We start from the raw sequence: 27,393 nt of genomic DNA, 5'->3' as shown, positions 1-27,393 counted from the left end.
TATGGCTAAACTGCTGTAAACTTGTTTACAACCTGTCTGATTGTGTGACCGCACATTTCTTGCCCATTGGATAATGTCGCTTTAAACTTTGACGATAGACAATAGAAATGATGCCAAAACTACAGTCTACCACAGCCACTGTGTGTCCATGTGTGTATGCTTGTGTCTGTGCATGCATACCTCTGTGCTTGTGTCTTTCTGTGAATTCCAGTGGAGATGTCCAATGCTAGGAGTCCTCTGGCTCTGTTTCATTACAGTGGGGAGCAGCACTCCAACTTTGATCAGAGAAATCTGTAAAGCAAAACAAAAACATGCACAAACAAGTTCAGATGCTATAGTTCAATGTATAGTCAAGAAAAATACTTCATGACATAAAGTGGGCTCTGGAGGTGGTAATGTTCATTGCACAAAATAATAGGAATGTGTAGGATGGAAATACACATTGATAATTTGGCCATTCCAAAACACCTGACTGGAATTTAAAAATGTGTTTGTTTTGCCTCTAGTTGGCACTAGAGTAAATGCTGTGGGGTCATTCTAATCAAAAGGGTCCATCCGACTGGGGAGTACGTTTACAGTATACTAAGCAAAATTCACGCCAGAAGTGAACATATTTGGACAAGTGGTGGGGTGGGGAGGGATATGTGTTGCAAAGTTTGACAGGTCGCTGTGACTTGCCAATCACAAGGTAGCCACACCCTAAAGCATCCCCCGCTTTATCGTCTATTTTCCTCTAAATGGCACCATAAATTACAAAAAAATTAAAACCATCTGTGTTAAAGAAGACTTGAAACTAAAACACATTCAGACATTTGCTACCAGTGGAGTTGCCCCACGCAGACCATTACAAAGAAGGCAGGTTTAAGGTACTTCTGCATTTGCTTCATTTTTTAGACCTGAAGGTTCCCTCTTGGATGCTAAACTCCTACTGTAGGTACCAGGGGACTGTACACATTGTGTTTGTGTATACACATGTACATGCATTTCTAGGACCCCATGGTGTTATTTAGAATTATAATGAATAATCAATAATAATGTGTAAACCATACAATAACCGTGGCCACATTTCTACTAACACATGATCACACACACATTTGCATGTGAGCAGGCCAGTAAAATGTGTAATCAGCCTTGTCTCAAGTACAGGACACTGGAGACTGGGGTTTGCATCCTGCGTCCCACACTTTGGTTAAGTGTAGGGAGAGATTGTTGTTTTGGTTGAATACTGATGAAAAGAAATAATATAGTGAAGGAAAGCTGGAATTTACAGAAATGTCTTAACAACTTTTATGTCATTAGGAGCAAGCTGTGCCCACAGCACGCAATAATAAAATATCTAAATTTCATGCAGACAGAAACTCCTTTGTCAGAGTTTAACTCTCCAGAGTGCTACGATTTGTAACTCCTGTACTCTCTGAACTTGTACATGTAAGCTCGAAGTAATCAATGAGTAGATTCAGGAGTGTCCAGACACGTATACCGCAAATCTATAGTGAGTATGTCATTGTATTTGATTGGTTTTAGACATAGTTTAATGGTCAAATGGAAAGTGTTAGTCGCCTTTTCCTTTCTTGAGTGTAACGCATAAACACGCACATGGCTCAGTGGTCTAAGTATGTAATTGAAGGTGACACAAATACGGGCGACTGGCACATCAATAACTTTTACAGCTCCTTAATTTGTACCAGCTAATGGCAGACACACATACATAAATTAAAGAGATCACTTGTCTAGGGCATTGTCATACATTAGCACACACACACACACCAGCGGGTGAGCACAGAAAGCTTTTATTTTAAAAAAAGGAAAATTAAACACAAAGAGTGACAGAGAGCTGTCAGTCCAACCAGGAGAACAATAGCAGTGATGCAGAAACACTCCAGATGTCACCTCTGCGTGTGTGTGTGTGTGTGTGTTCATAGTGTTAAACAGCTATGAACACACACACACACACACACACACACACACACACACAGATGTGTTTGCTTGCATGTGCATGTCTAAAAAGTGTGTGTATTTTTGAGAGGAAAGGGAGGAGGGTAAGATCTTGTTCGGTCCCCTCTGTCCTCAAATGCTCTTTTGGGATCCCCTCCACCATCACACACACACACACACACAAACATAAGCACATACAAAGACACACACACAGACACTCTGACTCTGTCAGAGTGCTTCACTTCACTCTTCTGGGTCACTGGTAGGTCTCACACATCATGCACCCATCAAACTGTGAGCATGAATGTGTGTGTGTGTGTGTGTGTGCGTGCGTGTGTGTGTGTGTGTGTGCCAACACATCTCTTTGAGAGAGCAACTGAATGGAAGAGTTTGTATACTGGTGTCTGCACAAGTACTTTACAATACAGTATTGTTGGGATCAGGTAGGGACAGGTTTGGATATCAGCAAAGATATTTTAGAAATACTAATAAAATGAATATTACAAAAAGTATTAATAATGACAGATAAATATAGGGCACCACCTTGAAATCAGAGACCAATAGCAAAACTTGAAAATGTACTTAAAAATGTGTTTTGCCTATAAATGCCAATATTTCAACACTAACATTAATAAGGTGGACAGTGATCTTAGCATAGATCAGTGATCAACATCTTCAGCTAACAAACCACTAGCATCTATTCTAAACAAAAATAAAAGCAAGTAAGTATGACTGTGTGTGAGACAATAGAGAGGGAAGAGCGAGGAAAATGGTGGATGTCACCACGTGGGGGTCACGTCACAAACGTCAGACCTAATGTCTGCCCCGATCCGAAGCCTCTAATTTTAAATCGCTCTTGGTAGTGATTATAATGCATCAGTCCATTGGATAAAATGTCTTTTTTTCTGGGCTCACACTCGCTGATCCTTAAGGCGGAAGGAAACAGCAGAGTCGGCAACATGGATCGAGAGTCATCCTCCTCGAGATACGAATGGTGTAGTTTGTATGTTCTTCTGCAGGGATGCAATTTGTTTGGACAACACAAAACAAAAGAAAAACAGTCTGCTTTTGACCAGCGGGGTAGACCTTCACTCAGGAAAAGCGCTGTACGGTGAAACACCTCCTATTGCTCCAGCAGTGGGCAGCCAGTCGCAACTGATGCGTTCTCCTTTCACGGCTGCTGTGATATCATGGCCGCATCTCTGAGGTTTCCTCTACCTGCATGAGAGCTCGGCTAATAGAAACCCAGTGTTTTGGTTTCAACTTAAAATGCTTACAAAGTGTCTTGAAAATGTCTGAGACATTACTTGAAATATTGGTTAAAGAAACCGACGCAGATTTTCAAATAGCATCAGTCAATCACACAATCCTCCCCCATGGAGCTATTTGTGGAAGTCTTAGTTAAATAATACCGTCAGCTAAACAAAATCATCAATTGATGTTCACTGACACAGTTCTACCAAAAGTCTGTTACCATGGAGTACAGGTGCAGACTAAAGAAACTTGTGTACAACCACACCAGAGGGTTCCAGTCAAACTGTGGGGCAGCATGGTTTGTGTGCAGTTCATGACCCGTGTATACACTCAAGATAATACATGAACATATTTCATCGGAAACGTTATTGGTGGCATTCTGGCATTATTAACAAGAACAGGGGAAAGATAAAATGTAAACTCAATCTGCCACACATTTCCCCTCGAAGGGTGGAAGATGACAGGCACACTTTTTGAAATTTATTTTATCAAATGTTTTACCTATTTGCATACAGGTGGTCACAATCCCTTTAGCCACGCCTACATGAATCAGTCCACCTGTATTTCTCCTGTGTTCATTAAAATGGGCGGCAGTCTTGTTTCCATTGAGGATTATGCAGAAACCAGCAGTAAATAATTGCGAAAGTAGACTTGCATGGTAAGAGGAAGGATGGTGAGTTCATTTTAAGATCAATCAGTGTCTCTCCCTACAACTACTCTAATTCATCTCTCAATTAGAAAAAAAAATCTGATATGTAATAATGATATGGTTGGCCGCTTTAGTCACAGTACAATGGACCAGACCTGCTGTGATGCACAATGGAAGTAAAATACAAATTCAATATCAAGACAATGACAGCAGCGGTGAGGTACAAAAAATAGGTGGAAAATCATTTTGTTATTGCATTGTGGTTTTGTGGCATTGAATTGAGAGCCCATGTTGAATGAACTAGGGCAAATGTTTTAATTTTTAGGTTTTGGCAGCCATCATTGTATATAATCAATATCAAAAAAATATACCAGAGTTACTAAACTAAACAGAGTCAAAAAATACATAAATATATAAAAAAAAAAACATAATACTGATAATAGCACAGGGCTCTGTTTCTATCTGATAGTATAATTAAACATAATAAATAATCATGCTGTCAGGGTTCAGTGCGTGTTTTCACTTGTCTATGTCTTGTGTTGCTAGAAGTTGCCCTTGATTACTATACAGCCAAAGATGAGATACAACATGAAGCAGATTGTCTTTTTTTCTCAGAACACAATCAGTTTCCTTTGAAGGTAAAGCATTTCTTTTGATCTACTGAGTTGTAGCTGGATGTGTTGAATAAAACAACATTTGAAATCATTACAGCCGTTTACCTTGGAAGCTCTTTTTGTTGTGACACAAAGGAGCCGAGAGACTTTCTGCTACCATGGTGGGAGTCTTCTAAAGTCCTCCGAGAGCATGCAGAACAAACCAACCAAAACAACAGGCGACAAGCCGTACTGTATGTGGAAATGATTTGCTCTCGTCAGGGCTGTGCAATATTTAAGGTTATTGTTGGAATTTCCACTCACATGGAAACACATTTTGCCAGTTGATCAGAGTGATTAATAATGATACAAAGGGTCATGGGCGCGCACGTGTAAGCACCAACAGTGCGTGTGCATGTTATCGTCGCCGCCTTGATGACAGAGCAATTCCCCTGGATCTCTGCAACAGCCTGGAGCCATGACTGAGCAGGGGAGCGAAGCGGCCCCAGCTCGTCCCTCCACATGTCCCAGTGCTCTCTGCCCTCACCTCCCCGGACACTAGGACAGTCCAGAATGAGGCAGGGGACCTGTGTGGCATAATCTATCACAGGCATCTGTCAGCCACGGGCTCACAAATGGTATGCCAGTTGGTACCATTAAACTAGGATAAACTGCAGTCATACAGATAAGAGCCCTACAAAGTCCCTCTAGAGGCTGCAATATTCATTACACCCCAGAATGATGAAGTGAAGTGACAGAGCATTCAATGACATATTGATGATTTTGCTAATCCTACAGCCTCTTTACTAGTGATGCTAAAAATGTAAGGTTTCCCCTAATGGTGGGACTGTTTAATGGTTAGGATCTCAAGAAGAAGAATTACTTTATTAATAGCCTTTGGGGGGAATTCATCTTTACACTCACACACTTTGTTTTTAGAAGAAGAGTGATGGGCCGGCACAGTGTAGCTCCATGAGGATTTAGGGGTTGCTCAAGGGCACCTAGGCAGTGCCCCAAAGATGAACTGGCACCTCTATAGCTGCCAGTCCACCTCCTTATTGATGCTGGACTCAAATCCATATAGACTAAACTACTACTTTATATCAATAGCGATTTTCGAGACGCTTTGTGACGGATGAAAGGTTTCACTTGATGGTGACAGTAAACGAAAGGTCATCGTCAACACAATCAGTACAAATTATCCAGTAAGGACCATGAATGACAACAACATATGTCTAGTAACTTGGCCAGTTTCAAACAGATGGACATATTGAGCAAATACTACACAGCAAGATATTAGGAAAAAAACATTAAAAAAAAACATGGCTTATCCTCCACATATCAATCAACTTAAGAGCCTGGCGCTGCGCTGGTCAATTTGACGTGAAGATGTTCCTGTTAATGACTCTTGAGTGTATTCTGTTTTCTTTGGTCTGGGGGCCACAGCACTGGACTAACTTATGCAACACATTGTTCTCTTCAAAATTTGGATGGGAAAGTTCCAAATTGTTCCACGATTATATTTTATTACTTAAAATAAACATATTCAACAACTGCAAGAATCATTAAATCAACTTGTTAACTTTTTTTACAAGAAATTAAATTCTAAATAAGCTGCCATTTGTTTGCAGTGAAGATGAGGAAACACGAGTGTAAGAGAGATAAATGTTCTTAAGGCTCTTCCAGACACATTGCGACAACGGCACCACAGCAGTCTGAAACCCATTATTTCCAATGTACTGCGCCGTGCCACAGCGGCTTTTCGCTGTGTTGAGCAAAGTGGTTGACGCAGCACAGCATGCTGCTTGGCTGAACTTTGGGCGCGAGCGCAGCTCAAATTGCGTTGAATCTGAAAGGGCCTTGAAAAGGGTCAAGGGGAGTAAAGAGAGAGAGAATGAAAGAAAATTGAACAAGGGAAGGAAACAGTGGAGGGATAAAGGGAGGAAATAATGGCAAAAGCGTGCGGAACAAAGAGAGAAAAGGAGGACGACAGAGAGCAAAAGAGGTTAAGGGATGGAGAAAGAGAAGAATGGAAAGCTACAATACAAGGTAGTGAGGAGGAGATGAAAGGGTATGTGAAAGAGCATGGAGCAGATGGGGCAAAGCGAAAGAAAGTAGAATAAAGAGGTTGGGAGATGAGGGAAGTGAAAAGGCACTGTTTGCCCATTGAAAACTAAAGCAGGAGTGAAAGAAGGGAAAATCAAATGAAGAGCGGAAGGAAGCAAATAATTAGGAAATTGATTCAGGCACCTACAAAGGAACAGCAGAAGGTGACAGCAACTATATTATTCGTTAGACGGCTTAAACTGTTCAAATGTGATGACAGAATAATTTGGGGAAAGGGTTGGCACTGAAGCAGAAAAGCATGTGTTGTGTAAAATATAAGCTCCCCGTATCCTTATAAGGATTAGGTAGGTGGGTAGGTGGAACAAGAAGAGTTATTAATTCAGGTGTGAATGTGTGCATGAATGCCACATCTGGAGGTGTTCTGGCTCACATTGTGATTGAATTTCAGGCCAGGTTGAAGGCATTACGATGTCTCTCCATACCTGAACATCAAGTTTAGTCGTTAGTTTGGAAGTTGTTCTTTGGCTACTGTGTGTCCCCTCATTGTCGTAAGGTTGCTAAAGCTGGCACCGCATGGTAAGGGCCTTGTGCAGTATAGAAATGAGGGTGACTTAAAAGTTTATCACCCCACCTTGGTCACAGTGCTTCCCACAAAACTGTGCATTACGCCAAACTGGGGCCCTTGTGTTCACTGTTCCTCTGACAGAGCTGCTTAAAGCCCCTTTTTCCCCTCACTCAGGAGCTCTCACTGTGATAGAACAGGGAACTTTAGGTCACACGGTTACACAGTGACTGTTGGGTAACGTGCTAAATTGTATATCATTTTTTGGATGGTAACGTTTCAGTCCAGTGGTGAAAATGCCTTTTTGTCTGGTTTGGGTCTCAACCAATCACAGTCAGATGTGATGTCTTAGTGAAAGTATTTCCTTTTCATTGACTAAATTTGGTTTGGCTGGCTGATGATGGCAAACGGTAAACTCAATTCATAGCTTCAAAGAGTCCTTCCAATAAACTGTGGGTGGCATGTTTATACATTTGTTACACATTTTCAATATGATAAAATTTGCTAATTGCTACATATTTTATGTTTTTATTACATTTACATTATATCTATACGATAGAGGGAGCCTGATATTCTTACAGAGACTCACAATGTCTTGACGAACAGGTAATCATGTGAGTGCTTCTTTCACTTTCATTTCCCTCAAGCTTAATGTCTCTGCCTTAAACAAATACACAAGTACTTAAACAGCTCGACACATATTTGAATTACTTTTGCATCTGGAGGGAAACTGCTTGACATTAAGTCTGTAAATGTAAATGTGTCTGCATGGCTAATAGCAAAGGACTATTTGCCTGCAGCCTTTCTGGCTCATCCAGCAGAAATAGTATGTGTAATTATCAGACTTTATTGGTGTATTTGCTCTGTAGCAGTACTGGTGAGGGGTTCTACCTTGAGTTTAACTGCCCAACTTTCTCCTATTACAGATAAGCCACCCTCCGACTCATGTTTGGCTAGTATTTATTTTATTTTCACCTGTAACATCTACTGTTCATCTAAAACAAATATTACAAAGAACAATGAATGTACAAACACAAAATATTGAGTGCAAAATAAATGTACAAGCACATACCACATGCGCCATCTAACCAGAAATTTTGGAGTTGTCACAATCTTTTAATGTCGCACTGATATTTTCTGGAAAGGCAGCACATTTTCTAGGACAGCTAGAATACCTAACTTTTTTCTCTTGTAACTATTTGTCATTGTACTGTCTTTATTTGGTGTTACAGTAATGGAGGACTTTTGGTTTCTACCATGTTTGTTCCATATGTTCTCTATGCACTTACTGCACAGCTGTGTTTCCAGCAGCAGGTATGTTGTTCATAAATTAAATGCAAATGAGTCATGAGACATATGGGTGAAAGTATATGTAAGTGATTGTCATGTTAATCATGAGTCTTTTCAACTTTAGGCACTTGTTTTCTGATTTGTTTAAATAACTATTTCACTACTTTGAATGTTAAAATAGCTACAGATATGTATTTGATTATCCCAAATGTGTCTTTATTTCAGAAGCATTTTGTGTTATATTTTCTTTATATCCCGACAGCAATCAATAAATCAAATGCTCTGAAACAAAAATGAAGTCATTAGCTGGCCTACCTACATACCTACATACCTACTTGGCTGTCCCAGATGTTCTACCAAATTCTGATGACTCTGGAGAGGGAGGCAGGGCTTAGACCAGCATGTTTTCAGCAAGGGAGGACAGGTCCAGTGTCATTCTTTACTAAGTAATGTTGATTTTTTTCCCCCTCAAAAATGCAATTGCAACACTGTGGCCATTCGACCCATTCTCAACATAAAAATCAGCAACTGATTCTGTTTCAATACCGAGACTTTAAAGAATGTATAAACACTAAAAGATTTTATTCTCTCTAAGTAATGCACCTTCAGGCAAGTCACCTCTCAACTCTATGGTTCCATGTCCATCTTGTACGAATGTGTACAAATATGCACAGAGTCTGACAGTCTTTTTCTTATTTTGTGTAAGAACTAAATATTAGTTTATATAATACGAGAGAGATTTTTTGTTTCCGAGTATAGTGCGTGTATGTCTGTGTCTGCGCTTGTGTGTGTAAGTCACTGTTAGTGATAATAATTGATTTGACAGAGTCTAGAAGTTAAGTGTCAGCTAAAATGAGAGTAAGGCTGAATGAACCCACCATGCGCACACACATCCACATAGTAACACACACACACCGTCTCTGCAGGGTTAAGTAGAGTTATTTGAGCTTGCTTTCATCATCACCGACACCTGACACACACATGCATACAGAATCTCTCTTACATACACCCCCCCACACACACACATGCACGCACACACACACATGCACGCAAATGAACAACCGCCAAATGTGGGAGGATTTTCCGTTTGGCGGCTAAATGTTGGAAGTGCCAACCTTCCACATTGGTGGGTAAATGTATTCGGCCTGATTTCGCCATACAATAACTGTTGACTATAATTAGCAGCAGACCACCGTTCTTGTTGGTTGTGTGTCACACTTAAATTGGTCCCTGATGTGTCAAGGGATCTAAAATCGTGTAACACACAGATTAGGGGGATTCATTGGTTGTTGTTTATGTTCATTTCATCTTACTTGTGTTGATTGGCGTAGATCTGTAGGGGGGTGGGCGTTAGGGGACAGGAGCCGTGAGGGAAAGAGGGGAGAGTGTAGCCACTTTCATACGGAGATCTTACATGTCTCATGTCGCATTCGCTTCTTCAAAAGTTTGCAGCATTGTCCCACAACCATGTGTGCTTTCACATAGGCTTTACCGGAACAAGTGGCGTGTAAAAGGCTGTTACGTGTAACACAACCCCAGCGTGTCGGTAAAACAAAAAAAACGAAGCAGAGAAAGAGGAGGCTGAAGCAGAACACACAAAAATAATTTAGTGCCTGACACACTGCCAGATCTTTTTCTGGTCTTGCTGTCCTCCCCAGAGATAAGGAATATGATCCATAGACTATAAAAAATGTTGATCCCACAAAACCTGTGATGCTGTGGCACCAGGACTCTGTTATGTCTTAAGTACATTTAATAGCAATAATATAATGTATATATAATGTACACAGGATGAGTGGTTGATGATGGATGGATGGATTTAAATCTCTGGTTTAACTCTGGTGTCTTCTTTAAGTTTGGATTTGACATAATACCTTATTATCTCAATTAAAAGTACGGAAACAAATGTATATGTGACACAAAAGTCCCTTACCGTAACCTTAATTATACCCCTAACCTTAAAACCGTCTTAACCCTCAGACAGCCCTTGAAACTTATGGGTTCTAGCATTTTGGTCCCCACAAAGCTGTTGGACCCCACAAGTATAGTAGATACAGTTTTTCTTTTCAATTGCTAACAAGCATCAGTTAATACTGAAGCCACTTTTTTCAAAAGTCATTACCAACATGCATCTTGGCTGTTAACAGTTAATCTCACCTCCAAAGCTCACCCAAACCACCAAAACTTCAAGTCAAGTCTTCAAGTCTCAGACTAAACTCGTTTGACCAAAACACTGACAATTCTCACTCAGAAATCATACACTGTCACTCATAACACACTGACCTAAAACACACTAACAACAGGGAGCACTATATATAAATGATGATCTTTGAAGTGTGAGTGATTTTTATTTTTATTTCATTATAAAATAAAAATAACATAATGTAACAATAATGAATCAGCAGCAGTTTGCTTCAATACCCTTTATAGTAATTTTCTATATCACTGCATACAGTAATTTACTAAAAATTTGAAACAAAAAAGAAATTCCTGAAATGTCAGTGCTGCAAAACTGTTTTTCTCAAATGTGTACATACTAACACTTGTACTTAAGACTCAATGACCACAACCTTTTATACATGTACCATCCCCGTGAACCAAGTCTGCTACTTTACACTCAGACTGCAGCTCTACACCACCTTTTTTATTTCTTTTATTATATATATATTTTTTTACAGTTTTTTACAATTGCTGACAAGCATTTTTCAGTACTGACTTTACTTTTTCAAAACTCTTGACACGGTGAGCACAACAGAAGTCTATGTGGACAAAACTGAGACTGACTCTTGCCTTGCTGTAATACAAAATGCAGTGATTTAACACAAAAGATATTCAATGACCGCAGAATTCACAAATTCATTTCTCACTCAAAGTCAACCACCAGAAAACCCACGTGTATACACAGCCAATTTTGCAAATGCTTACATAGTCAAAACTGTTAAATTTAAATTCAAAACCTAACATACATTCAAACGCACAGCAATTTTCCAAATAACAAACCCCACTGAAATACATCCTAAAAAAGGTGGTTATGGAGACAAGTTGTGAAATAGTATTGACTGAAATTATGTAAATTATAGGTCATTCCCATCTCAGTTAGAGCCCTACCCTGGGCTTTTCACCTACTGATCTCATTACCACCTATAAAAAGGAGACATCTTTGGAATGTTTTGTTACACCTCCACTTCAAAATGGAGCCTGCAAGAGACGGAGGACAAAGAGAGGTACAGAGAGGGAGAGGATTCTGTGGTGGTGTAAGACAACCGCAGAGATGACCCAGAGCTGTAGTCTCTGATGACATTAGGGCTACTGTGGTAACCAGGTAATCAACCATGGGCTATTATTGAAGGAGACTGGTCTCAGAGAGCAGCCAGATGTGGCCCGCTCAACGGTGGCATCAATTTTTAGAATCTTCCAGTGAACCAACAAGTAAAATATGTATTCTGAAAAGGCATAACTGCATTTTATCAAAATTTAAATCTATTGCTTGTGTGTAATTATTGTATTTCTTCTTTAGGACCCAACGACTAACCCTCACAGGGGAGATTTCTTTTAGAAAGCCATGGAGCTGGAAGCCCATCACACACCCCATGTTTTTATCTACCTGGACTTGGCCAAAACACGCTGGCGAGGACAGAATTTGATTGGGTGTCCCAGGCCAAAGGGGTGCCAATGTTACCATGTGTGCAGTGATATCCCCTGATGGAGTGCTGCTACACAGATGCAAGAGACCTCTCTTTTGTTTACCTTGCAATTTTCATTTACTGTAGTTTATTTTTGAGTTAATTGATGGCAAAGATAAAGTACAGTGAAGCTTTTCCTGTTTTCCTCTTGCATGTGGATAACTTCCTGTTGTATACTGTTGTACATTCGAATGAGGTAATTGTGTTATGAGTAACAAATTGTTGCTGTTGAAGAGTTGGAGAGAATCATTTTACAAAAAGTGGTGGTTTTGTAAAATGATCTGAGATTGAAACAAGTATGCAGTGTTTTGGTGCTTGTTGGGTGTGAAATTAACAAGCTGCATGTTGGTACAGACAACAGTGTGAAGAGTTTTGAAAAAGTAAACTCAACTCAACTCAACAACTACAATTGTAAAAAAAACTGCACACTACACACTGTTTTCAACACACATAGACATAAACATAAAATTTACTGTAAATTCTGTTAAGATTTTCTATATATGTCAGTCTGATTACTGCAGAAATGCAGGACATTTACCATCATTCTGTTTTGAACAGTTTTGGACACAGTGTGTTAGTATTTAAAAAATGTGTTGCAGAAATACAGTGTTTTGCAGGTGGTGAATAAGTAATGAGAAAAGAGTTCATGTGATTTGGAGAAAGTGGTCATTGAATGCATTTCATGTGAAAGCAATGACAAATTATTCACAGTTTGGACCACATACACTTCTGTTCGCTGTGAAGAGTGACTTCAGTTTTGACCAATGCAGGTTAGCAACTGAAAAAAACTAACACACCCACTCACACCATTACAGGCAGCTAAACGGTTTACAAATAAAAATAAAAACTACATTTCTGTAGCAAACCTGGTTATTAATAAATATAAATAATATAAATGTAAAGGAAGTTAATTGTTTGCAGCATTCAATTATTTATTTTGGCAAAATGGAGGTTAATAAAATGATATAATTGTGTGTATTTGATCGTTAACTACAAAGGGTTGCTCAGAAAGTGGGACTGAAGTTATTTCAGTGCCAGAATTCCCTGGCCTCCAGTGTTAAGTCAAAACATGTGTGTCAGATCTGAACGCCAAGCCACTACTTAGAATAAATAAGTGCACGCATAATGAATGAGTTTTTTGACCTGTATTTACATTGTGTCTTGCATGTAAACAAGATAAAAAGTTCTGCAAGTGATTATTTTGTGCTCTCAAGACTTCAAGGTCACCTTCAACATCATTCAGTTTTCGTTTCAGTGTGCGTATGTGTATGTACAGAATGTGACTTACATGAGTAAAACAAAGTAAAAGCAAAGCATAAAATAGAAAGGTAAAAGTAAAAAAAATCTTTATCTCTCAACAAACCCTTTCTTGAAAACAGCGTGTTAACTATTGAGAGTTTTTATTGATACAGCAAAGTCTCTGCGGCACAAATACACACAAAATTGGGAAACTCGTGTTCATTTATGGATTTATGTTGTTGAGATACAAAAGTCTCTAATAAAACAACTTTCTGTATAAAATCAAATAAACAACCTTCTTTTCAATATAGTGTGTTTATTTTAATTTTGTTTTCAGCAGATGTGTGAGGTTGAATAATTTAGTAGTCCATTTAGCCCCGGTTTGAAATGCTCTTGTGTTCTGGCTAAGTCTTGTGTACAATGACTTTTGGCGGACAGAAAAAAAAGTATTATTTGCTACAGTAGCTCTCACTCTCATTTAGCATCAGATCTGTGTGACAGTAGTAATAGGTAAAGTAATTCTTTTCAGTGTACTGAAGCATTACAATCAGTTCATTCAAGAGATTTGTTCACCGCATAGCTCGGTGCTTGACCTGAGCTCTGCCTGCGTATACCTACTCACTGAGCTGAAACACAGCCAAACGTTCAGTTCAGCTCACTAACTAGTGAACTGACAATGGTCATTGTGAAGGATAAGCAAGTAGAGCTGAGAATTTAGTTGGATAAAGACACCATTTGCAAACATCCCATCCTAGTACTGTACAGCACCTATATTTTCACTACACCTAACCTAATTATTAAATAAAATAATTGGTAGTACTTCCTACTTGAGCGACTGTCTATCGCTCAGGGCTCACGGCAACTCTGTACGTTCAGTGAACGACTGTGAGATTTGTAAAATAAAATCAGGGATTGTGAAATGTAACCTAGCTTAAAATGTTAATTTAATCTTTAAAATTACATTTAGTTAGATTTGTAAATGTAAATATCATCATTTCACATTTGTTACATTTAACCTTTATTTAACAATAATAAAAAATTATTTGCTGTCTGTCTCAGGAACAATAAGGAAGTATTTTGTTGGTGGTGATGGTGTGCCTTCATTTTGAATAGTTTTGTGTGCAATCTGTACACTGATCACTGTTAGTACTCCAGCCAATTATGTGTTTTAAATTACATAAATGTTAATATGCACTGTCCCTGTCAAATAAAGTAATAAACTATGTTACAGTTCGCTGTCTTCTTGTACTTGTATATTACCTCGTGTAGCTTGTCTTGTTTTATCTGCTCTGCACATTATGCATGTTCTACTCATGACTGTACAGTATTATAATTGTCCCACACAGCAGCTGGAGATGACTCAACTCCTGGTTCAAGTGTAGAAGATACCACAACAGATAATGTTGCTGGTAAGTTAACTAGATTTTACTAATTGTAAATTAATCATTTGTTTTTGTTTACAACATATTGACTTTATGTATGATTTAGTTATAATGATCGAGATAATGCTTTAAAGTAATAGACTTAAAAATGAATAAAACAACTTATCAAAATACATGTTCATGTTATTATTACATACCAGTCCTATTATCATTGACACATCTTTGTCCCCTACGACTGCTTCCAGAGATACTGTTCCCTGTTTGAACCTTTTGAATCTTGTATTTGCACACAGTGATTGTGAACAGTAGTGATTTGTGTTTTACTGAAGTTGTTTTGCACTTATGTGTAGAATTATTATCTTGATGTATAGATAATGTAAATCATTCATTTAAAATCAAACTAGAATATATTATTTTTCAGCTACATCCATGTACAGTCTGTGACAAACACAGTTGATGCCATTTTAAAATGTTCAACACTAAGCATTCAGATTAAAACAAAGTCGAAGTAAATATGACATGCGCAGTCAGTCTGTTTTACTTTTGAGTGTTTCAGTCAATGTATTTAATTAGCAGTAAATGATCTGCCCATTATCAAGATAATATCACCTGTCTGTATTGCACCACCAATGTTGTTGAATCACTGCAAATGTTAGCAACCTGAATCCGCATTGTTTGTGGTCATGAACACACCCAATTCCTTCACTCACTCAGTGAGTGAGTGTATTCCTGCAGGTTTGGTCCAACTAAAGGCTCAGCTGAAGTGAGAAATAAACAGATCATTCAGTTTAGTTTATTCACCCAAAATATTTGTTCTGTTCAATGAAAAGTTTGCGAATGACACAACACATAAACCACATAAGGAACACAGACACAGATTATTAAAAGACACCCTAACCCTATTTTGCTTTACCACATTTTATGACTTATCTACAATGTTACAATGTTGGATGTTCATGTTAAACATGGCCAAAGCTTCAAATAATGAGGTGAAAGTATTTAAAAGAAATCCCAGTGAGCCAAAATCTCAGATCTCCTCCTGTTCTGAACGCTCTGTTTTGAACTGCTTTTTCTGCCAGCAGCTCTGTTCTACCTAATACGGAGCCAGACGGAGCCGCTGTTCCATATATGGTAATTTGCTCCGCACAGCAAGGCACAGCAACGCTCAGTCTGCCTGTACCGCCTGGTAACATGCTTCAGGTCTTGGCCAATCAGAAAACAGTGGGCTTTGAGAGAGAGGGCCTTAAAGAGACAGGAGCATCTACAGCTTGTTCAGACAGAGGCTGAAATGAAGGCCTACATGAAGAGTCAGTTTAAAACAGAGAATTATTTTTAACTTTGAATCATGCAAATCTGCCATGCAGGAGTCACAGAACTACAATATAGGACTGGAAAAGCAGTATAATAGGTCTCCTTTAAGCCATACACAAGGATGTCATTCTCCAATATATATCTGATCCCCTTTAGTATTCTGCCTACAAATATGCTGCTTATTAGTGACACTTGGATATGAATAAATGCTTGAAAGGATGTAACTTAAATGCTACTCTCATAAACCCTTATGTCACTCCATCACGAATAGCTTTTTGCAACAATATCAACAAAATATGATGAGCACTTTTCCCTTGTTTGTCATTATTCATATTTAATGGTATAATTAAGTAAGGCGACTTCAGCAATATTGGTCAAGGTCAGAGTTAGATTTGATTAGTCAATGGAACCTGGTAGGTGTTATTCAGTATTTTCCTTTTTGTCAACAAATCAACCACCAATACTTATTCTGTCTCTCAATATTTACAGACTTCCCTACTATATCTGTGGCAGTCCCAAGCCTGTTTGTTCCTACTGAATACGTAAATCTTTAAAAATGTCTCACAAATGCAAGCTTTTTCAACTAGACCTAGACCAAGCAGATATAAATGGGGTACCCCCAACACAAGGCTGCGGAGGCGAAGCAAGTTGAAGATGGAGAGCAGCAGAAACATTGGAAAACATTCAGTTCAAAAACAGTAGTTTGGAAAAATCATTTTAACATTTTTTATGATTTTGAAAAAGAAGAGCTACCTACTGGCTGATTGATGCCATAATGTACCCAGAACCTCAGTGTGGCACGGGAAATTACTGGCACACGTTTTGTTTTCATCAGACCGACCGTGGAAATATGCCATCACTTCCTTTGTGTGAGTACAAGATTTTCCTTTATTATTTTGGCATTTAGTAAGTATAAAAGTTCTTTTAATAACATTTTGCCATGACAGTCATAGATTGTACTTACTTTACCGAGGAGTAAAAAAAAGCAGGTTTTGCATTTTTCGTCATTTTGCAACCAAAGCACCACCTAGTGATTAGCACCACATTTTACAGAGAGCTTTGTTGGGGCATGGGAAGGGACTGGCGCAAGTTTTGTGTTAATTGAACTGATCTATATGGACATAACTTCCTGTTTTGAGCTTAACCTACAGGAAGTTGTTTCTCTATAACTTCAAATTATTTTGATTATCTCAGTACTTTTAATACCTTTTGATCAGGGGGATCCAATTTATGTGCACATTTTCGAGCAGATTGGGCTCACTGCCTAGGAGGAGTTTGAAAAACAAGGTTTTGCACATTTGGGGGAAAATGTTACAGGCAAATGAGCGTGGCCTACACTGACTGGCCACTTTATTTGGTACACTTGGCTAGTACTGGGTTGGATCCCCTTTCCCCTTCAAAGCTGCCTTAATTCTTCGTGGCATACTTTCAACAAGGTGTTGGAAACATTGGAGACTTTGGTCCATATTGAAATGACAGCATTACACAGTTGCTGCAGATTTGTTGGCTGCACATCCGTGATGCAAATCTCCCAGAGGTGCTCTATTGGGTTGAGATCTGGTGACTGGAGTGCAGTGAACTCATTGTCATGTTCAAGAAACCAGTTTGAGATGATTTGACCTTTGTGACACGGAGCATTATCCCGCTCGAGGGAGCCATGGTAATGGTAAATGGTCTGTACTTGACCACTCAAAGCGCTTTTACACTACTTCACATTGACACACATTCATACACTGAGCCGAAGTGCTCAAACGGAAACTGACATTCACACACTGATGGAACAGCCATCGGGGGCACTTCGGTGCCCAAGGACACTTCGACATGCACCCTGGAGAAGGTTATTGGCTGAAATCTACCATCTCTCTAGGACCTGTACACCTCCAGGACCCTAAGTTTCAGAAACTCCCCTCCAGTCACTTTTTTTCCATCTGCAGCTGGTCGGGGACTTTTATTTATATTAAAGACCTGATACTGTCACTACACAAAGATGGCAAAATGGACTTTAGCTTATCCCCTTCAATAGTACTACTGCGAGACTACTCAAAGTAGTAGTTTAACTCCATATTTCCAGCTTATTTCTCTGAGCTGGCCATCGTGGTAATGGTCTGCGGTGGAACCTCCTGGCTACTCGCAATGGGTGAATTAACTCAACTATTTTATGCCATTAGAAAGGATCACATATAATGAAAAGGTAAACCTCAGAGGATTCTCAAAACATTGCAAGCCTGGATTGACTTGTTAGAATCATATCCGGGCGAATCTGCACTCCTCCACTATTATTTTAAATATTTCCTTTTTCTTTTCTTGTTGATTTTGGTTTCTTTTTCCTTTTCTTTCTGGAATAACACTCAATAACTTCAATAAAAAAGAATGTTTAAAAAAGATGGCTTAACTTCGTAAATATAGCCAACATGGAAAACACTGGGCTGCAGTAAGGACTCAGCCATGTTCATTGGGCACACACTCTACTAAAAGTGAGCTAAGCGCACCACAAGCAGGCCCAGATATGTTGTGATTCAGTTGTTCATTGTTTCCGCCACTGATAAAGCAAAGTTCTTGCCCCCTACTTACTATTCGATAATAACACTCCCCCCTTTGTTACACCTTTTTTGTATGTTCAACCTAAGTCCTTAGAGGAAGCCTGGAAACAAATACAATCTTAAGCCAGAGGTGGAGTGGTCACTGGGCTGCGGTATGATCAAGAAGTACTTCCTCCCTCGCTCAGCAACTGTGCCGACACTCTCTCTGTCTGCCTGTGAGCCCACAGGTCTGCTCAGTGGCCCGTAGTACAAGCAGAACACTGTGGTTGTACTGGGCAGCTCCCAGCGTGAACGCAGGGAAGTGTGAGAATGTGAAGCGGGGCTGTTCTACAATTGAGCATGGATCTCAGTGCACTTCCTTTTGATAAATAAAATAGAAGAAAAAAAGTACACAGTCACTGCCTTCTTTTCTTTTTCCCGGCTCATCTCTTTCCTCCATGTCCTTATTGTGTTCTTGTTGCCTGCAGAGTTGCACTAGTCATTTTTGGTCCCTCTCTTTTCTTATATACAGGGTTCAGTAGAGCATATTCTCACTGGTTACAGTGACACTCCAGTAATGCAAGGAATGATCGCACACACACATTGTAAGACAAAAAAACACTGATTGTGTGAAGACAATGTGACTTCAGTTTTGACCAATGCATGTTAGCAACTGAAAAAAACTGTAATAGTGACTTTTCACCCTATAAGGTATCTCAACATGCTATACAAAAATCAGCATAATTGCATTTACTGACTTCTTGTCTATTTCCAAAGTTAGAATAATCTTTGATGCTTAACCTTTAGTAAGTATTCAGTTGACTTGACCTGACAGTAAGGCCATCACATTATATCTGTTTACCATTTTTATAATTACTTTAATACGTATATTGTCTGCTACGTAGCAGAAGGGATTTACAAACTCACTTTCACTCTACAACCTTTTACCTTATAGCAATATTACAGCAGTAAAAGATGAAGTATTTTATGTCACTATAAAAGATGTTGGAGTCTCTTTGAAATGAACATTACAGCCAACCATATGTAAGTAGCCAAATAAGAACAATAAAGGTTTGTAAGCTGTTTGAGAGCATATGTGCCATTGTGTGTCTTTTTGAGTGTTATTTCCCCAAAGCTCCAGCTCCTCTGTCCTTATCAGCTCTTCTCTGAAGGAATGCCCTGCTGTGTGAGTGTGCACATGAGCGTCCGCGGGTCAGCTGTGTTGTTGAGATACTCATTAAGTGCCAAACCATGAAATATCAATTATGCAAAAGTCTTGTTTGTATTTTGTTTTCCGAAACTCATCCAAGACGGCAGTAAGAATGAAGACAGAAAGGCATAATGACACAGAGAGCAGATTAACAGGCGCTATTACAACAGATTCAAATGGCAAACTGAGCAGAGCCACACAGATATGAAAACCTACTTGGTCAGTTATCACAGCTAGCCAGCACCAACCACACAGTGCAAATTTTGTAATTATTCTGTTGTAATTAAAGCAGGTAGAGGCAATTTATTTTAGAAGCATGTTTGTGATATTTGTTGGAATTCTCTTTACATCCTGACAGCACTTAGTAAATCAAACGCTCTGACACAAAAATATGAAATCCAGTATATGTAGCGGTCGCAGGACTGTAATAAACACATTCATTTCATTTGGTCTGACTGCTACCTGTCAACCTTCCTACATGCCTACCTGTGCACACTCTGCACATGCACTCACTGGGAATGAAACGTGGCCGTGGTAGGCGACACTGCCATTTACTGTCTGCAAAAGTAGGGATTAAAATCTTGTTATTGTCATTGTTTTTCTTTTCTCTTTTGTAATCAAACCCGCTAATGACCAGTATCATCAGGAAGTATTTTTGCAGACCCAGAATTTTCCTCCAGTCATAAAAGGAACAGCCTCTGAAACAGCATTTGGACTGTTGTAGGACAATTTTGAATGCTGAAATACAGAAATTAAGATTTTGTAAATAAATTCCATTCTTTTTTTTTTATTAATGTTGACTTTAAATTCAAGGACAAATTATTAGTCTGAGGTTAAGTAGAAGTTGACTGAAATGTCAGAAGTCGCCTGTTGGTATGGAATAAAAAAATTATTTTGAGGAAAGGTGGAAAGCAAGGAGAAGGATTGACATGCCTGCTGAGAAAGGGAAGGCCATCCTGATAAACTACTAACAATGCAGGAATAATTAGATTGATTTTGGAGTGGTTGCTTACTCTTTCTGCCACGCTCTCTCTCTCTCTCTCTCTCTGTTCAATTCAATTCAATTCAAATTAGCTTTATTGGCATGAATGTTTAACAACAATATTGCCAAAGCATCACATCATATAAACTAAATAAGAATAATCAACCCCATACATTTCATTAAACAAGTAATTAAAGCGTATGTGTGTTTGTGTTAAAAAATAAAATATATTAAAAATTAAAATAAATAAATAAATAAAACAGTAAGAGAGTGTGTGTGTGTGTGTGTGTGTGTGTGTGTGTGTGTGTGTGTGTGTGTGTGATATGTGTGATAGAGAGAGTGTGTGTGTTAAAATAATAAAAATATATTAAAAATGTATATAAAATAAATAAATAAAACAGTAAGCGTGTGTGTGTGTGTCTCTCTTACTCTAACTTTTTATTCTGTCCTCCAGAAATGCTAATAGTTATTTATGAGTTTTGTGAGATCTCCCTCAAACTCAACATTCTATTGCTTCTAGCGGAGCTCAAGAGAATTAAAACAGACAGATTAGTCCAAAAAAACTAAATACTCTGCATCAAAAATCACATTTAATACAAATCTCGCTCCCCAATGGTTGCCTCTCAGTGTTTCCTTTCAGAGATCGGGAGAAAAATAGGCACCTTACCTTTTCATTTTAAACAGGTTTTTTTCCAGTTGCTAACCTACATTGGTCAAAACTGAAGTCACATTGTCAAATCTCTACACGCAGTCAGTGAAACAGAAGTGTATGTGGACCAAACTGTGAATCATTTATTTATTGCTTTCATACAGAATGCATTCAATGACTACTTTCTTCAAAATCCTTGAACTCTTTTCTCATTGCTACTTCACCACCTACAAAGCACTGTACTATATTAGCAGACACAAAACTGTGTCCAAAACTGTTAAAAACACATTCAAACAGAATGATGGTAAATGTCCTTAACAATATATATTTCCTCTTAAATATTAAAAAAAGAGCACAATTTAATGTAAATGATGTTGTTCAATACATTTTTATTTGAGCAAATCCCAGAACTCCAATCATTTTCAGCTTTCAATCAGTTTTGTAAAAAATGTATATGTTTTTCTTCAGATAGATAGTGAGTTGAACTACAGATGAATTGGGGGTAAACCAGGTCCCACTGTTTGTTTTGCGATTGCTTATATTCAGATCAATTTTGATTTATTTGGACAACTCCATTGTTGGGTTGTTATCAATAGAGTTTATACAAATTCTTTAAAGTTCAAATGATTGAAAATTTGCCTACTAAGACCATGACCACTTGACTCTTGTCTCCCCTCATATTTTGGTTGTGTTCATTAATATTTTTAGGCATTCGCAGTAAGCCTTCAGCAAACCAAATCTCTCTTTCCCCTGCAAAACCTGGAAATGAAACACACTCACTCAAATCCATTTATTAAGATGCAATGGAATCATTATCTCACTGCTCCAGCACAGACCAAACTGGTATTAGAAAATAATTTCCCATTCCAAATCATTTATGAGCCACCACATCAAGGTTACACTAATAATGTAGTGCTATGTTGCCATCCTGTGGAGTTCAGAGGAGGAAAACACACACCATACTGCATCTGTTTATACTGAACCGGATGAGAATATGACTTTAGAAGAGTGCACTCAGAGCTATGTGGGTACACAGGCCTACACATTAGTCTGTGCGTTGCAACCTGCTGCGTTCATACAAGATAAAACTGTCATGCCAAGAGATTCTGATGCAGTTGCTGCATTAGGTTGAGTACTATGAAAAGCAGCATTTGATTTGGCTTGACAAATGGAGCAGTTCAGCCAAACTACTAAAGGACAATGGGCCTCATGCAACAACCATTCCTACCAACAGATGTGACCTTAAGTGACTTAGGAGAACTTCACCAAATTTCTCATGTTTAATTTTTAACAAGCACAATTTATGAATCCAGACCTGATCCAGTCATGTGCAATTAGTCTGCTGTTTTGCCAACCTATGTTTTTTACTAATAGATTATATATTTCATTATTTTGCAATTTTGAGTTTGAAAATCCTAAAAACAATTATGTTCTTGTATGGAGGCCCATTGTTTCTCATTTATCTCTAGTGGTGCATAACTTTATGCTAAGTTTTAGTTTCACATGCTAGATTTTTTGCTCCTTTACAATATAGGTGGGCCCTGCGATGGACTGGCGACCTGTCCAGGGTGTACCCTGCCTTGCGCCCACTGTCAGCTGGGATTGGCTCCAGCCCCCCCGCGACCCTGTACGCAGGATAAGCGGTTGACGATGGATGGATGGATGGACAATATAGGTGAACAGAATGGTGGTTGAAGTCCTATTTACAATGAATAATCCACAGAGCTCCCTGTTAACAGCTTTTACTGCCACTACTTTCTACTGATGGAACAGTCCCTCTTGACAGCAACATCTGTGGATTATCCAGAGCAGTGTTTCCCAAACCTGTCTTGGAGTGTCCCTTGTCCTGCATGTTTTAGATCTGCTCCAACACAGCTGATTGAAATGTTCAACTCGTTATGAACTCCTGAAGCTGCTTGGTAGCAAGCTGATTATTTAAATCTGCTGTGTTGGTGCTTTGCAGGGAAAATAAATATCTGTAGAGAAAAGCTATGGAAATCCACCCAGTGCTCGTTAGATGATGGTGATGATGCTCAACCTGGTGATGGAACTAAAAAATCATCAATGTCATTCGGAAACTTGGCAAATGCAATTATTACACCATACTCAGCATGTCATTTCTTATCCAGAGGACAAAAACAGATGTCGTTTTATTACCATTTGTAAATGGAATGTTAAACCAAATGATGCTTTTCTGTCTTGAACTTGACCTTTCTCTTGTCACACAGGTTAAAATTACAAAATTGAAGTCGTTAATTGCAAGATTAGTTGCATTGATCTATTCAGGCTAGCAGTTGAGAACTTAAGAAGCAGGTGTTGTTCTATTTATAACCTGTAAAAGTCAAGAGACATCAACAACATTCCTTTTCTTTCCCTCTTATAATGGCATTAATTGAGACAAATATGAAAGAAATTAGATTCATGTCTTTTCATAATGAACAAGTGCCATTAGCTCACCATGAGAATGATAATTAGAGAGTCGACTGGTGACACCCAAGTGTGTGTTATTTAGTTTTGATTAAAAGGTGACTTATAAGAGCTGACATTTCCTTATTTAATTCTCACATTGAATTATGGCCACTTTTCTCTTTGTTAGCAAAATCAATTGCTGTCATTTCACTACATTCCTGCGGTCTTCAGTCATCATGATCATCAGAATTACAAACAATTTGAAAACATTCCCAGATAGCATTAATACTAATAGTGTCATGCCAGTGTTGTAGCATCTGTATTTATGTACATGCCCAAAGAGTTGCCTTTGGTGTGGGAGACCTGGGTTCGATTCCCACTGTGAGACATCCACCATTGTGTACCTGAGCAAGACACTTAACCCCTCATTGCTCCAGAGGCGTGCGACCTCTGACATGTATAGCAATTGGAAGTCGCTTTGGATAAAAGCGTCAGCAATGAAATGACAATGAAAATCAGTCCGTTGGTCTGTCAGTCACTTTTGTCCAGACTAAAATAGCTCAACAATATGGAAAGATTGCCACAAAATCTTCTAAAGACATTCATGATCCACTGAGAATGAAGCCCACAGACTTTCCACTGAATTTTCATCTAGCACCATCACAAGAATGATGCTTGTGATTTAGAGTTAAATGTCTCGACAACTGTTGATGGATTGAGGTAGGTGGTGTAGACGTTTACGTTTTTTGCGGCAGTGATGTAGTGGTTAGTATTGTCGCCTCACAGCAAGAAGGTCGTGGGTTCAAACCCTGGTTGCCCCGGCCTTTCTGTATGGAGTTTGCATGTTCTCCACGTGTTCGCGTGGGTTCTCTCCGGGTGCTTCCTTCCACCGTCAGACATGCAGGCTAGGTTAATTAGTGTCTCCAAAATTGTCCTTAGGTGTGAATATGAGTGGTTGTCTATGTGTGGCCCTGCGATGGACTGGCGACCTGTCCAGGGTGTACATCGCCTTTCGCTCGACGTAAACTGGGATTGGCTTTAGCCAAGCGGTTGAAGATGGATTTACTTTTTTTAACCTCTGGTCTGGACTTTTTATTTTGTGCCATCATAAGTTCAATTTGAAAAAATTGAATTTGTTGAATACTTTGGTTCATCTATTAATAGTTTGGTTTTCCTTCAATAAGCATTACAGCCTCATAGTGCCACCAATGTGTCTATGAGCTCTTCGTCTAGTTTTTAACTGTGATGGACAATCTTGTTACCACTTTGAACAAAAGCAACATATTTTGAAATAATGCTGGCCATGGAATTTTGTGGGGACATTAATGGTCACCAGAGAATGACTTTAAGTCCACCCCAAAGGGAGTTCCCATCTCCCACAGAAAACACTGCTCTGAACTGCCTGAAAACAGCTCGTGTGTAGTCCAGCCTTCCTCTGTATTCTGATGTCACAAAAAACACGCGTCATAATGCTCGCCTATGGGCTAGTCCGACACGCCCTCAAAAACAGTGAGCTGCAGCACATAGCTCTCCTCTCCCTTCCAAACACTAGCTACCCTCCAGGCAGTCAGTGGACATAAAGTTGTTCCTGTGATGTAGAGACAGAGCTCAGTTAAAACTTTATGGATACAGATTAATAACTCACCGCTCTGAAACTCTCGCTCCAGTCCATGTTGCCAAGCTGGTCGGCAACACGTAGCCTACAGCTGAACCGAAGCAGTGTTTTTTCCCACCCTACTCTAGAGACCTGTGTGGGACTGTGTTCTTGATTCCACCCGCTCCCATTGATTTTGTGCCTATTACCGCCATTACTCTACTCTGCTTCTGATTGGCTAGTACTCCTTAACTAGGTACTGCACATGTGCAACTCCCAACAAAGAGCTTGTAGAAGTAAGATACATCACTCCATAGGTAAAACGGAGCGTTTACACACACACGGTGTAAAGAGGAGCTGCAGCAATGTGCAGTATGACAAAAAATAGTGTTTTTTGAAAATGAAACCATGTAAACCTGTTCTGGTACAACCCCTAAATAAAATTATGAACCTGAAAATTAGCACAATATGAGCACTTTAAATGCTGTTGCTGTAATCTTTCAATTTCACAATTTCCATCTGTACACAAGAAAAATCTGAATCTAATGCACAGATTGCCGTGACATTCATACTTCCAGCAGGATGAGACCTTCCCATTGTGGACACTCCAAGCTGTGTCCCACTTTCTAGACTGCTTCCTTTGAACTCTGCCTTTCAAGATGGTTAGACAAGGCGGTGTCATTTCAAAGACTCCTCCAAATGTGGCCTTCGTCTCTTGAATTTGGAAGAGACAACTGGTGTATCCTACTTTGCATTTCGTTGTAATGCATTTAGATAGTCCTTGATTATATAGAAAGTCTCAAGGTATCTTGTCTCTGGTTACTGGCAAAACTTTCAGGATAGAATTAATGACAGCCTGGAAAGGTTGCTCATGTTGTTACTCACACACATACACACACACTATGAAAGAAAGATATTGGCTTTTTCTTGCAAAGTTATACCTTTGTATTCTTATCAAAACACTTCCTCTTTCTTTGTAACTTCCCTTTGCTTTATACAAGAAAGTATAACCTTCCAAAACCCATTTACCTGAAACAAACTATGTTTCCTGCTGTTTTCCAAAAATACAGTAACAATATGTTGATGTAAAGCCCTGTGTATCTACCTTTGGGTCACTTTCAGTTGAGTGTGCCTGGGACTTTGGTAATGGCTTTCAACTGTCAAATCTTGTCCAAATGCTTTGTCATAGGCTTGATTGCATTTTGCGTCTGTGTGGTTCAGAGCCACCCTTTAACTGAACTTTATATCCTGGCACCTCAGTGGCCCATTGTGTCTGTGGATCACAGGCTTGGCTTTGAATCAGCCTCAAAGAGCACAATCTCCTTCTCTAAAAGTCAAGCCGTTTCAAAGAGAACTGCTTGTCCATGTGCCATATGGAATGGTTCTGTGTTTCCTGTGGAAATGTTGGCAGGAAATATCGTCAAAGAAAGCAGCGCTCGTTTTAACAATACCTTACAATTTGAACTGCATCAAAACCATATCAGTGTTTTCAGTCATCTATGTTTCGCCAAGCTGGCACTTTAGGACAGCATTGTATGTCTATATATCAGAGAAGGTCTGCTTTTTGTGACCTAGATCAAAGCATTCCCATTCTGCTTTTCCAAAAACCTTGGAGATTTAATGACAACTTTTTGACTGAGTGGTGCAGTGCAACGTTAAGACTCTGTAATTATGAAAAAGCAGATGCAAAGATCCAAGGCATGATTCTATGCCAATCTCACAGGCACCTCTCTGGGCACTCTGTGCCATATCACACAGGCTTCTTGTTTCAGAATCACATCCAAGTCACCAATCCCTGCTTCTCCAAAAAAACAAACAAACAAAAAACATTTAACCACTGAGTAGACATTTGAACCAGATCAAAAACCACTCAGTGTTGGCAGTGACCATCAAAAGTGAAGTGGTGCCATGGTATCCATTTTGTGAGCTGTATCACACGTTTACACTCTCGTAACTGAAATAAAAGCAGCTCATCTTTACCTCAATATGTACCCAATATGAACAAGAAGCCAAGTGCAGATTTTTTATTTTGTCTGTGTGTGTGTGAAATGTACCAGCACACATG

At 39.1% G+C, this 27,393-nt stretch overlaps 1 protein-coding gene across 1 annotated transcript in view; it reads right to left on the bottom strand.

The window, feature by feature from the left end:
- The window catches only part of tenm3 (teneurin transmembrane protein 3), an 824,111-nt gene that overhangs the window by 560,836 nt on the left and 235,882 nt on the right, over positions 1-27,393 (bottom strand). Inside the window, exon 4 of the mRNA XM_038714618.1 lies at positions 181-291. The gene's annotated coding sequence lies outside the window, so the exon portion shown is untranslated. The remainder of the gene's footprint in view (positions 1-180; positions 292-27,393) is intronic.

Source organism: Micropterus salmoides, unplaced genomic scaffold, assembly GCF_014851395.1.
Source record: "Micropterus salmoides isolate LMB-PRFRI ecotype aquatic unplaced genomic scaffold, ASM1485139v1 Ms_hic_scaffold_12, whole genome shotgun sequence".
Lineage (NCBI taxonomy): Eukaryota > Metazoa > Chordata > Actinopteri > Centrarchiformes > Centrarchidae > Micropterus > Micropterus salmoides.
The sequence above is the reverse complement of the archived record's forward strand: the minus strand, read 5'-3'. Positions and strand labels throughout refer to the sequence as shown.